At 38.0% G+C, this 12,938-nt stretch overlaps 1 long non-coding RNA gene across 1 annotated transcript; it reads left to right on the top strand.

Moving 5' to 3' along the window:
• Positions 1–1,165: 1,165 nt before the first annotated feature.
• Positions 1,166–8,365, top strand: LOC119788417. The gene is made up of 5 exons (XR_005281465.1): positions 1,166–1,364; positions 2,133–2,264; positions 2,348–2,513; positions 7,852–7,982; positions 8,066–8,365. It is a non-coding gene; the product is annotated as an uncharacterized LOC119788417 (long non-coding RNA).
• Positions 8,366–12,938: the final 4,573 nt, after the last annotated feature.

Below are 12,938 nucleotides of genomic sequence, written 5' to 3'. Positions count from 1 at the left end.
GCCTGGTTGGTTTGTCAGACTCCTGAAGCACCAGTTGCTGTAAAGCCAAGTGTGCTGCTGCTTTAGTCATTGCAGAGGCAGAATCTAAGTCCTGGGAGGAGTTTGGACAAGCTTTCCACCCTCTGCAAGGGGGTTGAGGGTTTTCTGAGAGTCCACATGTGTTTTGTGGACCTGAAGAAGACATTCCGCTCTGTCTCTTGTGGTGGATGCATTGGGAGTAGAGAGTCAAGGGCCCTCCACTAGTGGCCATCGAACTGCTGTAGAAGCAGAATAGGAGTCTTGCAGACATTAAGTCGGACATGTTCCCAGTGTATGTGGGCTGCCCTCTGTCAGATAGATTTTCTTTTATCTGTGGATATCTAATATGAGATTAACCTAGTGATTATTTTTGTTAGAATTAAAGAAAATACGGTATTAATCATTCTTATTAGTGATTATGAACAAATCATGCAGTTATAAAGCAACAGCTCTGGCCAGATGTAGGTTGATAAAACTCGAATATCAAATAATTATTTAAATTCTTCTCTTCAATGGACCCATAACAACTTGACAGTCACAGAAATAACTAAACTGCATGACCATAAAGCTGTTCATTTATCACTATTTATCACTTGAAACAACAACAACCAGAACATTTATAATGTTGTTTTTAAGGGAGTAAATACAGCATTATAATCCTTCTATACGACACTGGGAGCAAAGGTTAAAGGGAACGTCCGGTCAGCAAGGATAACCGATGGGTCATTATTTATGCTAAAAACTGATACATTTGAGGTAATTTAATGAATTTAGCGTTAATCAGTGAAAAAATCTAAACAATATTTTTCGGTCACTTGTGGTCGCTCACTTACTGGTCATTTGTGCCCAAATATAGTAACACCTCACTCCTGACATCTTCCGGCAGTGACATCACAGTGCAGAAAGCTTAGCAGCATTCTCCCCGCTTTACAAGCAAAATCAATGGAAACTACTAGACACCCCTGCAATCAACAACAATTATTTAAGATTCCAAGAGGACTTCACCATTGAACTTTGCAAGACCTATAATTAAAGTGACAATGCCCACGCCTGCATGGCAGTTGGATGTTGTAATACATCTGGTAAAAGTGAAAAAAAAAATTTTTTTATTTCACCTTTCCAATTCATTATCCACCAGGGGTCCATCATTGGATTTCCAACTTGAAGAGGGAGGATTTGCCATCAAACTTCTGACCAGAGAAAAAACCTGTCATCGATCCATTACTCTCTGCTTCGCATAGTGCACTGGTCGTCACCATAATGGATAATAGCACATTGTGACAAACACCAGTTACAGCACTTGGACTTGCTCAACAGCCGATACCGCACCATTGTGTGGAAATCAGGTAGGTGGCAGTAGTGCTCTTTGACAAACATGGATGTCTCTGGTAAAGCACATTCAAATGAAATTACTCTTTATTAAAAGCACTTATCATTTGTTGAAAAGCATGTAATAATTTCATACATGAAGTACTTTCAGAAGTTTGATTTCTGAATGTGACCGGACTTTTTTTTCTTTAAAATAACTTGTTAGTTCCTATTACTGCCCTCTGCTGGACTGAAGGAGTAGTGCAGTGTTTACCTTGGCTGATCGAGATAAATGTCCCAGGGCTTTTCTGAAGAACTTAAACAGAACATTGAAGAGTTACCCGGCAATTATTTTTGCTTTTTCGAACAAATCTTGGAGCTTTACATCCCAGAGCTTTTAGTGGAAAACAGGCTATAGAGGCACAGGTCCTAGGCGGATCTCCAGTAAGATGCAAATTAGTGATTTACCTATTTTCCCCCTGCCTCGGAAGAGCTTGCTGTTTTGTGTCAGTTGTGTATTGGCTATCTGAAAAATTATTTAAATGCTTATGTATTTTTTTTTATTATTTTCCACACAAGGTTATAGTAAAGATGTTTGGGTGTAACAACAATCCTTTCCCCCTCTTCAGAGTTGGCTTTTCTTTTTAACAAACCATCAAACCACCTGTTCTCTCTATCTAGAGTCTTGAGGTGCAAATGTCCTGATGAATCTTAATAAATAAATAAAAGTTCACAGCCATCATAATTCTGCAACAAATTAAAGCTATTTTGTTGGGATCTGGAGGTTTGTCCACTTTCTCCACCAGAGGGCGCACAAGATCTCCTGGGAGCATGAGCTGACTGCTACACCTGTCTTCAATCTGCTCATCAGGAGACTCCTTCTTAAGGAGGCGGAGACTGACACTCCAGTGCCAGAGTGTTAGCCAGTAATGGTACAGGTAGACCTGAGCCAACCTGCCTGATCATATCTCTGTGTTTTTGCGTGAACCTGCCTGATCCAATTCTCTCTCTCTGCCCACAGAACCTGACCTGTCTGAAAACCTGAAACCGGAAAAGTTACTCAGTCTAGAATCTGCCTGCCTGTATTCGGTCAGTCTCTGCCTTAGCCCTCAGCCCTCTGCCTGCCGACAAACCTCTGGACCCTCAGGGGAACCCCCCTCCTGCTGATCTGTTCAGCCCCAGAACAAGTATTTACTCAGTCACCCGACTAACTACTGGATCCCTGGAAATCCTCTAACCTCTCTGTTCTCGTTAGTGGTGATCCCCCCGTGACCAGTCGGACCAACCCAGTTCCAGTGCACATTTGAAAAACTCTGTGAATAAACCTCTGAATTTTTCTCTGTCTCCTGAGTGTTCTCTGCATGTTGGTTAGACAAATCTTAATCCCATCAGGACATATTTAGCCCCAGAACTTGTCAATAAATAAAGTTTAAGTAAGAACATCCCAAGAGCAACTCTATCAAAAACAACTCAACATTTAGAAATGATCCCCATATTTTCTAGAATGGCAGAAGATAATATCTCAAGATAAAGGATATAATGTAACTAAAACACAATAACACGATCTGTTGCACAGGAACGGGTTGTAAGCAGCCAAAATAGCAAAATAAGATCTAAAAACATGGAAGTGACCACATTTGTGAAGGCTCTTACTTTTCTTTGGAACTTGCTGAAGGACAGTGATGACATCACAGAAAGCTTTGACTTGTTTTTGAGACATAAAAAGAAATAACAACAAAAAAGGAAGAACAACACCTCTAATCTTCACCCAAAAGCAAGAAAACATTTTCTTTTCACAGTAAACAAATATTAATAACAACTGCAGTTCAAAAAGGATGAAGAGTCCTTGTTCTAACTTAATTGTTCAAGGCTTTTTCCTTAGTTCACTGGTTATGTCTTTTTCTTCAAACATAGGACAACTTGTCTATAACTGATGCTTTCAGGTGATCGACCTCTTCGGAGATAGAACTGCTTTGGGGAATTTGCCATCTACTTTGGACTGTGTAGAGCTTAGAGTCATATTGATCAAACTTATAGTTTGGTATTTTTTTCAAAGAGGCACATCATTAAAAAACTTGGGAAGTTAGAAACCAATTCAATCAATTAATCCGAGAAGCAAGGTTAATTTCCAAATACTAAAATAATGGTTCTGTTAAACTAAATTATAAAATCTAGCCATCTGAAGTGGGTAGAGGACATAAAGTATTTCTAAAGTATAAACTACCTCCATTTTTCAGGAGTAGTTCAATGGAACTGTACTATTTACTTTTACTTTAGTGGTATCATACATCATTGCTATTCTTACTTTAATAAAGTTCTTGGCTACTCTACCAATTAAGACTGACTTCACAAACTGGAGAAAAAGCTTCTTCAATCAAAAATGAAACAGATACATACAGTTAAATCTTAAAATGAGTATGCTTGTTACTTCACAAGCTTTGACGTTTAAGCACTACTTTCTATCTGCTGTGGAAATTGGAGTTTACAGATACAGTAAACATTACACATTGTTATTGGATGTTCTTAAATGTAAAATACTTAATATAATTTAAAGTTTTACATGGTTAAGTGTTAAAATTTGAAAATTTAAAAAAAGGCTTTCCTCTGTTTTTGTTATTTTGTAATCATATAATTTATTGCTATTCTTTTTGTATTATTTTAGTCTTTAAACTTTATATGATATAAAAAAAATGTTGATACTTTTTAAAACTAATTCCTTTTTTTTAGTGCTTTTTGAGAAATTATTTGATTTCTCCTTTTAACTTGAACTTTAATCTATGTTGAATAAGCTCTGGTCTTACTTGAGTAAGAGATTGGGATATTATGCCAATGTCTAAGTATTTAGCACCTTAATACCATCCTGTGAATTACACATAAAATAGGAAACAGACGTCAACCCATCCAATATTATATCTAATTACCTCAGTCTACCTTGGAAGATAACCAAAATCTTGTAATCACTATGAACTAAAATGGGTAGAATAAGTCTGATACTGATTTCATAAGTTTGGTGAAAATAGCAGCAACTTCAGTTTGCTTGAGGATGGAGAAAGTGGTATCAGTTGATTGTTCTTGTCGTATTGCAGAAAATGTTTTATCAAGGGGACAAAGCTCACACTATGGGGAAATCTCCCACACCTCTTGCACATATTGCTTAGGACTAAAACGTATTAGCTATTAGCTGATACTTGGTCCCACATGGCAGATATGCAAGCATGATAGGAAAGAAAAAAAAAGGGTGGTTTTGTGGTTGCATATATAATTTTTTAAGCTTTGGAAAACTTATCAGAAAAGAAAAACTAACTTATTACAGTGCAAATGTATAAAAATATTACTAAGATTTATTTAATGCACCAATACAAAAAAAAACTTGAGTTATTAAAAAAATATATTCATTAGGATTGTTAATTTGATACCCAGCCAACTAAAATATACAAATATAAAAAAAAATTACCTTTTTTTTTCCAAAGGAAAGGTATAATACATCTTGATAGAACCCATTCCACTTATGCTTGATATGTCCTAATCTATTAGAAACCCTTTTACTGTGCTAATCTAGGGATAAAATGGACCATTTACCTCAGAAGTGCTGATGACTTATAAGCTATTTCTGGTTTGTAAGAAAGAAAAATCTAATTCCATTATTTCCGGTCATCTAGCCCTCTCAACTAGGGACATTTTATTGCTAATTAAGAGACAATAACTGAGCACCTGATTATCATTTCCATCGGCTTCTAGGAACCTCTTTCTCTATCCGCACTGCTATCGTTGGCATTGGGCTACTATTATCTAGTTATCTTAAATTTATTCTTTCATTGAGTTATAACTGAACAGAATGAGTTCTTAATGCATTGTGATTAGGATTGTTCATCAGATTTCGATATTTCTATTTGATTTAAACCTTTAATTCTCCAAAAACAAGTTTTAAAATATGGTTTAGAGCTTCTGAACTTCACTTGAGGGATAATTTTTTTTTATACTTAAGTGACATAAAATAAAACAGAGGTCAAGACATTAATTAGCAGACTGTCAGTAAAATCCAAGTTTCATCCTGGATAAGACAGTGTGTGGGTTTGAGTGCTTGGTGCGACCACCTGTAATGTGAACATTTTCCTTCATCATCCAAGCTACAGCAGATCCACCCATTCCTTCCATCCAATTATCTCGCAGGTTAAGCTGCGGCATTGAAGTGTTTGTTACCAGGGAAACCGGTAGTGCTTTGGTGCCCTGCAGATACATAACCCAACTCCTTTCACCAACCTTAAAGTGAAATATTTTCTGTTTGTTCATGGAAGTGTGTTTTCTTATCTGGAATCCAGTTAAAAGAGTAGACGCAGGTGGGCAGGGAGACAGAGAGAGGATTATTATAAGTTGTGAGAGACAAATTAAGCAGAGGGGAGCTGTGTGGAGGCGGGGGGTCAGAAATGAAGCTCACAGTAGATGAAAATGATATTCTAGAACAGTTGATAAGAAAGTTAGGGACAGAGGCAATGGTCTGTGAAAAAAGGAGTGGATAAATCTTCAAAGGAAATATTTCAAAAATCAATCTTTGAAGATTAAAATATAAATTATCATACTGGAATGTGATTAATGGGCAATCTTCACAATTATTTTAATCAGAATTATGATACATGTAATCCACATCAATCAACTAATTTGAGCAGCTTTTTATTTATTACTTTTAGTTTAACTATTCCTCAAGTGCGATTCTGGGTAAAAAATGAAAAGTTATTTTTTTAAATACAATCTTTTATTTGGTACTCACTCACTAATGCCATTGCTTGTTAATACTCCAATAGTTTATCTGAAATAAACATGATTTTTTAAGCAATTATTTAGTTTTTACAAATGCTTAAGTTTTCAGGAAAGGTTTTAATCAGACATGCATTGTCTATTGAGTATAAATATGAGATGACACGGAAGACCAGGGCAGTTTTCCACAAAAGAATGCACAGCTTTCATGTTAAATGTAGTTGACTGGGAGAAACCCAAAACTGTGTCGCAGACAAAAAAAAATCAAATCTATGTAACGGTCCAAAGGGTTCTGCACACTTTCCTTTATACAACGTCATTAGAATTCAATGCAGCTGCAGGTCCCACCTGGACTACCAAGTCCCTGTCTACAAATTTATATGCAAAGTAGAACAAATACTGCAAAGGCTCACTAGGGGTCCGAGAATCCATTCAGCAGGAGCAAAACAGGAGATTCAGTAATTGTTGGATGCAAATGTTAGGTCTGGAGGAGGAGGCTAAAGGTAGAATGTTATTTGGCACAAATTCCTCTAGTATAAGCAATAATGTAGAAAATACTATCATTACATTAAATTCAGATTAAAACAATATATTAGCAATTCTTATTAAGGACATACTAGTTTTAGATGATATTTTTTCCTGGCAGATCAAGGGGAAACTGGGAACTGCAGGGAGATGGGATCCAAAGAACCAGGTTTTTCTTTGTTGCCTATTAAGCTTAAATGTAGATGAATTGTATGTAAAGTATATATTTTATAGGGCTGGCAGGGTCCCTAGATTGTTGTGAAATACGTCTATCTGTCAGCCAGCTTCCTCTGCTTTCATTTGACTTCAAGGAATCCTGGTGAGAACTTGAATGGCCATTGACTGCCATTACTCCTGTTTTAGTTCTGTGCAGAGTTGCATGATAATTATCCTGGAATAATAGGCCATGCATCATCAGCAGCTAGCTGGTCAGTCTGATCTCTAATGACACATTTCCTCCTACCTCTTTCATTGGTGATATATTCTTTACCAGAGTCAAAACTGAGCACAACTTTATACAGCAATGTATGGATATGTGTAATTGTTTATATCACTGACATAAGGGTCATCCCACCTTACTTGTTTTTAATATTTTTTTTTATCAACAGCTTCATTGAAAATGCTTAATCTGTAAAAAGACAATTTAGGAAAATCAAACATGGCACTAATCAGAATATGCAAATCATAAACTGATAGTTAGGTTACACTTCTGCTGAATAACATTAATTATTACTTCATTTCAGTGACAGCATACTTTAGATGAGGGAGTCAGTTTCCTTTAAGGCACTGAGAAGTTTTACTTTTTTTGGCAAATCAATGATTCACCAGATTCTACTGAAGATCAGACAACAAAAGGCCAGCTGGATGATTTCTGAGCCTACAGTGATAAGCTTTCTGCTCATAATCAGCTAAATTCAACAAAGCAGGATAGATGGAGGACAGTAAAATAACAGATGAAAATCAGAGGTGTTCTGGGAGTTTAGGCATCTGAAAGGATCTCAATACTCAAAATACATTAGTGAAGCATATAAAGAAAACGACACAGCTTTTTTTTTATTTTTTTATTGAAAACAAAATTAAAACTTGAAAACGCAAAATAAACTGAGAGGAAATCATAAAAGGTAATAATGATAACTACTAACTACATCCATGGGTGCAACACTCTGCTCAAAAAAGGTAAGACTGTAATGTAATATTAACAAACATGACAGTGTTCGGATCTGGAGGCTTGTTCACTTTCTCCACCAGAGGGCGCCTGAGATCTTCCTCCTGAGGGCATGAGCTCACTTCCACACACCTGTTTCCTGTCTCCTCATCAAGAAGACCTATTTAAGGAAGAGGAGGCTGACACTTCCCTGCCAGAGTGTTTGCCAGTAATGGTTAGCAAAACCTGAGCCAGCTTGCCTGATCTGTAACCCTGATTTTGAGAACCTGTCTGATCTAGTTTCTCTCTGCCTCACAGATCCTGATTTTTCTGGAAACCTGGAATCCTGGAGAAAGTATCTTGGTCTGAAATCTGCCTGCCTGCACTCTGTCTCAGTCTCTGCCTCAGCCCTCAGCCCTCTGCCTGCCGACTAGCCTCTGGACTCACAAGGTTCCCCCCCTGCTGATCAGTATCCTCTCTGAGCAGGTATTAATCCCCGTCGTCTGAAATCTGCACGTTTCCTGGATCTACACTAACTGCTCTGTCCTCCTCAGTGGCTTCCCTCCCGTGACCAGTCAGAAGAACCCAGTTCCTGTGACCATTTAACTTGTAAAAATTGTAAATAAATCATTTTAACCTTTTCTCTGTTTCAAGAGTGTTTTCTGCATGTGGGTTAGACGCCTTGAACCCAACATGACAGACAGAACCAAGTAAATTTTCAATTTATATGAAATTGTTTTGATTCTTTTCCTTTCATGACAGAAGTGAATTCTCTTAAATGCTTAGTTGCTGTTTTTTTATGCACTTCCCAGGCTTTACTTATATTCAAAGCTGTTAACTTGCAGGAAAATGAATTTATAAATGAATGAATACTTTTGAAAGGTAATGTTTATTCACATCTAAAACGCTACAGGACCATATTGTTTTAGCCACCGCATAAAATGAATTAAATCTAATAATAAGAAAACTTTGTAGATGATATGGTAATATATGATGTAAATTGGTCCAAAGAGCTGGTACAGTGTGTCTTATGATCAGAGGTCTTAAATACACTATATTGCCAAAAGTATTTGCTCACCTGCCTTGACTCACATATGAGCTTAAGTGACATCCCGTTCCTAATCCATAGGGTTCAATATGACGTCGGTCCACCCTTTGCAGCTAGAACAGCTTCAACTCTTCTGGGAAGGCTGTCCACAAGGTTTAGGAGTGTGTTTATGGGAATTTTTGACCATTCTTCCAGAAGCGCATTTGTGAGGTCGCACACTGATGTTGGACGAGAAGGCCTGGCTCTCAGTCTCCGCTCTAATTCATCCCAAAGGTGTTCTATCGGGTTGAGGTCAGGACTCTGTGCAGGCCAGTCAAGTTCATCCACACCAGACTCTGTCATCCATGTCTTTATGGACCTTGCTTTGTGCACTGGTGCACAGTCATGTTGGAAGAGGAAGGGGCCAGCTCCAAACTGTTCCCACAAAGTTGGGAGCATGGAATTGTCCAAAATGTCTTGGTATGCTGAAGCATTCAGAGTTCCTTTCACTGGAACTAAGGGGCCAAGCCCAGCTCCTGAAAAACAACCCCACACCATAATCCCCCCTCCAACAAACTTTACACTTGGCACAATGCAGTCAGACAAGTACCGTTCTCCTGGCAACCGCCAAACCCAGACCCGTCCATCAGATTGCCAGATGGAGAAGCGCGATTCGTCACTCCAGAGAACGCGTCTCCACTGCTCTAGAGTCCAGTGGCGGCGTGCTTTACACCACCGCATCCGACGCTTTGCATTGCACTTGGTGATGTATGGCTTGGATGCAGCTGCTCGACCATGGAAACCCATTCCATGAAGCTCTCTGCGCACTGTTCTTGAGCTAATCTGAAGGCCACATGAAGTTTGGAGGTCTGTAGTGATTGACTCTGCAGAAAGTTGGCGACCTCTTCGCACTATGCGCGTCAGCATCCGCTGACCCCGCTCCGTCAGTTTACGTGGCCTACCACTTCGTGGCTGAGTTGCTGTCGTTCCCAAACACTTCCATTTTCTTATAATACAGCTGACAGTTGACTGTGGAATATTTAGGAGCGAGGAAATTTCACGACTGGATTTGTTGCACAGGTGGCATCCTATCACAGTTCCACGCTGGAACTCACTGAGCTCCTGAGAGCGACCCATTCTTTCACAAATGTTTGTAAAAACAGTCTGCATGCCTAGGTGCTTGAATTTATACACCTGTGGCCATGGAAGTGATTGGAACACCTGATTCCAATAATTTGGATGGGTGAGCAAATACTTTTGGCAATATAGTGTATCTTGGACTATTACATGAAGGTTACTGACAGCTAGAAGCAGAGGGTGGTGATCAGACAACCTTATATTTTGGAACAAACTGCTAAATAAATATGTGAACTGAAGTCTAGACTGTAAAAAAGTATAATGGAAGACTTTACATTTTTATATAACATAAACTTTTAAGACTATAGTATAATAATTTAGGTAAAACTATCTTGATTCTTATTAGATTACTCTCCTTACAGACCATTACATTTTAACTAATTTTCTCAACAATAATTTCCAAAACAATTCTAGTATCAGAATCACCTACAATATATAAAAAACTGACATTTCTGAGCTAAAAGGGACTACGGCAGTAGAGAAGGACCTTTTGGTTTTGCTTGGCAAATCTTCTATGTTGGTGACTTTGCCCTGCCAGGAGAGGACATTAGTTTCATTCATACCAGACAGTTTTTGCTTGTGGTAAAAAGAGAGTCTAGCACAAAGACGGAGATGAAGTCATTATGCAGAAAAGGATTCTGCATGCGTGGGTGGGCACATGGAGGGGTTTCTGTGAGAAAAGATGGAACAGATGGGAAAACAGGAGGGTTTTTCCTTATCAATGCCCACTATGATCATGATCAGAACAATGCACTATATCAAAAGCAATAAAACCAGGGAGAAACAAATTATTTAAACACGACATAAAACAGGCATTTTCTAATAATTAACATCACACCTCTGACTGTGAATTCAAATAGGTGTCCCATTTCATTTATCCCTCTTTTTTAAGCCAAAATTTAATTAGACAGAGTCTGTTTCAAAGTCCCAACAGATGCCTCAGTAGCCACTCTTGGAAGCCCCCCTCCACCTCTCCACCGCTCTACTTTCTCTGTCTCGACTGCTCTTGTCAGGGCTTAAGCGTTGGTCTTTTGGCCCACGCACATCAACCTCTGTCTGGCTCGATATTTGCTGGATGGAGAATGAGAAACGAACACATCGTGACTCGTTAAACCTCACTTTGCTGGCAGTTTTAGCGAGGAAATATGATGGATTTGCTGCCAGCAGAATAAAACTTGCACCTTATCGCTGTACAATGGAGTCAATCAATAAGTAGGTTTTATTTGAAAGCACAAATCTTATCCCTGTTCACCTCACTATAACATGTAGTGTTTTATAGCTGCAAGATATTCTTATATTTGTTAAACAGTGTAAGATCAACACTAAATCATTGGCTGAACATGAAAGGAAAGTTTGCATAATGGACAAAGACTGGGAGGCAAAGACAACTGGTAAACGCTTCCCTTTATAAAACTAACGGACAGAGCCTTTCTGCAACTTTAGCAGCAAATACCAGAAAGATTTAAACCAATATTAAACATGTGTTAAAACCACAGAGAAGGAGAAGCTCTGGATATGGAAGTAGCAGATAAAGAAAACAAGTACTGAGCTGATGTTACAAAAAGCACTTTGTTAAAAATAATGCGCCTTATTGTTTTAATGGTAGGATTGTTTCTTGATATTTATAAGGCCTGTTTGTCATTTATAGATTGACATGAGTCACAAAAGAACATCTTCAATTTGCTGTCTGAAAGAAAGTCCACGGGAGTGAAGCTGTAGGCACTTGAACCCTCCTTATCTTAGATCATGAAGCAATTTTAAAAGGTTTGGGAGTTTAGATAGTAGAGAAGCTTGGAAAGCTCTTTGGATAATTAGAACTTAACAGTTGTTCAAGTTCAACCTGTATGTGTTTAGATGTTTTTCTCTTTTGGCATCAAAGTAAGGACGATTCTATAGAAGTGAGGACAAGTGGGAAAATTGGAACATTCTCCTTTTTAAAGAATACTTTGTCCTTCTAAAGCTTCCTGCTATATTTCAACAACTTTTAAACTGAAAACTTTTTTTTTTACAGCATCTTCATATACCTCAGACAAAACAGACACGTTTGTTTTTAAACTTAAAGATATAGCTCAGATAATTATAAATAGGATGTGAATTTCATAAAGCAGATAACCTGCTTGGTTCATTGCTTTAGTTCAGCACCTTCTAAAAGTGTTCATGTCTCATGTCTTGTGTTAGACCAAGCCACAGCAGTTTATTTTTAGAAATGAGCAGGTAAAAAAAATAAAAATAATAATATATATATATATATATATATATACAGTATGCAGTAGTGGCAGTAGTGAACCTAAAGCTTTGTTTGCCACCCCCATTAAACGAGAAGAAAAGGAAGAAGACAAAAACAAAACTATTATGAATGCAATATCTTATCTTTGTTGAAATTATGTTTTCAACACATTAACACTATAATGTTTGATTGATTGTTCTGTGTTCAGCTTCTTTGGAATTTCAGATGTGATAAATTGATATGGGTTGTACGTAATGACATAATATCCTCCCCCAATAAATTTGTGTAGTTAGGTCATTACATTCATGAAGACACACACACAAAAAATTGTTTGGACATGCAATTCAGCAATTCACTATATAAAGATCCAGGTGAAAACAATTTTAAATCTTTTTTTAATACATAGAAAGGCTTTAAAGTAGTGCTGTCAAAATTATCGCGTTATTATCGTGTTAACGCGAGGCCATTTTAACTGCGATAATTTTTTTAACGTGAGATTAACGCTATGTGGTTTTATGGTACAATTTTCCAAGTACATCCCGCTGCAGCCTGCGGGAAGGCGGGGCTATTTTCCCCCAGTCTATGCATTTCTCATAGGCTTCGAGAGCGGAGCTCCTCAAGGGAAAAAGACGCTCATACACTGGGTGACGCTAGTGCCTTTTCTTTAAGCCCCACCACCAACAAACAAGTTGAGTGTCTGGTAACTAGTAGCAACCTGAAATACGCTGAGAAAACAGATTACTGAGGTGAAATGGAATCTGCTACGGCACTCTTGCTGTCTGTGTACGCCACAGGTCGGT

The sequence above is a fragment of the Cyprinodon tularosa genome, unplaced genomic scaffold, assembly GCF_016077235.1.
Source record: "Cyprinodon tularosa strain WSP-4 unplaced genomic scaffold, ASM1607723v1 ctg109, whole genome shotgun sequence".
In the NCBI taxonomy this organism is placed as follows: domain Eukaryota; kingdom Metazoa; phylum Chordata; class Actinopteri; order Cyprinodontiformes; family Cyprinodontidae; genus Cyprinodon; species Cyprinodon tularosa.
The sequence above is the reverse complement of the archived record's forward strand: the minus strand, read 5'-3'. Positions and strand labels throughout refer to the sequence as shown.